This window comes from Pecten maximus, chromosome 1, assembly GCF_902652985.1.
Source record: "Pecten maximus chromosome 1, xPecMax1.1, whole genome shotgun sequence".
Classification (NCBI taxonomy): Eukaryota; Metazoa; Mollusca; class Bivalvia; order Pectinida; family Pectinidae; genus Pecten; species Pecten maximus.
Genome location: NC_047015.1, coordinates 13,213,885 through 13,216,283, shown reverse-complemented (window position 1 = coordinate 13,216,283; position 2,399 = coordinate 13,213,885).

The window sequence follows — 2,399 nt, the reverse complement described above, 5'->3', positions numbered from 1 at the left end:
ATCCTAGTGTAAGGTATACAATGTAACTACTGTATTACAGTATGGTGGTAATCCTAGTGTAAGGTATACAATGTAACTACTGTATTACAGTATGATGGTAAGGTATACATTGTAACTACTGTACTACAGTACGGTGGTAATCCTAGTGTAAGGTATACAATGTAACTACTGTATTACAGTATGGTGGTAATCCTAGTGTAAGGTATACAATGTAACTACTGTACTACAGTATGGTGGTAATCCTAGCGTAAGGTATACAATGTAACCACTGTATTACAGTATGGTGGTAATCCTAGCGTAGTGTATACAATGTAACTACTGTATTATGGTATGTCGTGTTTATAATACACTGACACCAACAGTTTTCGCATCCCGTGATATATTGTAAAACAAAAACAAAAAAACCTAAATCCCGATAAAATCGAAATTACTTCAATTACATACAAATAGATATACAACTCACAAGTCTCTTCTGTACGCCTGACCGTCCAGGGTCTATTCTTGTGTCCGCACTTGAGTGACCACGCCTCCTTGTAGTCACATGGGCTAACGATACACCACGACATTCGGCATGTTACCGACCGAGTGAGGGCGCGTTGTTTTTAATTTTAGGCAAAGTATAATTTAGGAAAGGGTGCGATGTCGACGTCCAATTTAATGTTAAAAACATCTAAGTTGTTGTCAGATACAATTAACTTGTAACTGGCCTAAATGTCCCGCAACTGATATCGATTGTATTCTGGACTATATAATTCGGCTTTGGCGTTCTCATTGACACCATGGAAACGCCCTTCTCATTTATATAAAAACATTATTTAATTACATAATACCAGGGGCGTTTCTCAACATTGACAACTCAAGATCTTGACATTCTCCAGAAAAATCAGACAGGCTTCTTTAAGAACACTATACCTAGACCTTATCGAGGAAATCCAAGCAGACCTTCTTCAAGAACAACAGACCTATATCTTCACGAGAGCACCAGGTAGACCTTCTTCAAGAACAACAGACCTATATCTTCACGAGAGCACCAGGTAGACCTTCTTCAAAAACAGCAAACAACAAACTTATCGAGGAAATCCAGGCAGACCTTCAAGAACAACAGGCCTAAACTTTCTCAAGGAATCCGGACAAACCCTTTTCAAGAAAAACATACATAAACCTTCTCATTGATATCCAGTCGGACATTCTTCAAGAAAAATACACCTAAACTTTCTCAAGGAATCCGGACAAACCCTTTTCAAGAAAAACAGACCTAAACCTTGTCAAGGATATCCAGTCAAACATTCTTCAAGAAAACATACGTAAACATTGTCAAGGATATCCAAACAGACCTCCTTCAAGAACAACACACCAAAACGTTATCATTGAAATCTAGATAGTCCTTCTCCAAGGACAGCATACCTATACCGTATCAGTATCAAGGAAAACCAGACAGACCTTCTTCAAGAACAACATACCTTAACTTCTCAATGAAATCAAGAGAGAAACCTTCTCCAAGAACAAACATACATAAACCTTCTCAAGGAAATATAGACAGATTTTTTTGAAGAACAACATACCTAGATACTCTCAAGGAAATCAAGACTGAACCCCCCCCCCCCCCCCCCCCCCAAAAAAAACCCCTTCGCAAAGAAAACAACGGACATATGCAAGGTACCCATCAACAGATGTTTTGGCGTGGCGTAACAAACGTCGTCGTTTACCGATGTGGTAATTTAAAATAAAAACTCAGTTGCAATCAATTCCGCGTTACAGATAACCAGGTCCACTTGAGACCTTGACATTGTATTAGATATTTCTGTAGTTAATCACGAGTGAATGAGACTCCTGTAAACTAAATTGGAACTAACTTCCTCCGTTCTCTTGAAATTAATTATCTTGTATCAGCGACTACAAAATCTATCTATTTTAAGCAAAATCGATATTTCACGACGACTGCCGTACCAGATATGGTTTACACTTAAACGCCTCTCCATTTCAAATGTAAAACCAAATCTTATGTTCGATAGAGTAGGATGATCACAATCCGAGTTTTATATATCGAAAGAAAAAAGAAACGCAATTAGCAATTGTCCGTTTTACGGGAGATGAATAAGTTGTTATGGAACGTAATAATTGTGTAATTGGAAGGCAGGTAACCAATCTGTCGTCTATGAAAAGTCCATCCATGGCCGTTTAGTACCCTCGTCAAATTTCAGGTTGATCTGACCTCTCCCCGATAGAACATTTATGGGACGAGTTAGACAGAAGGGCGAGCCCTCCAATCAACGTTGCTCAGTTTACGTTGGCGCTGGATGAGGAATGGAACTATATACCAATGAGGATGGTCAATGTCTTGATAAATTCAATGCACAAACGAGTCCGTGTAACCACTACAGCTCACATGGGAGAGAGGG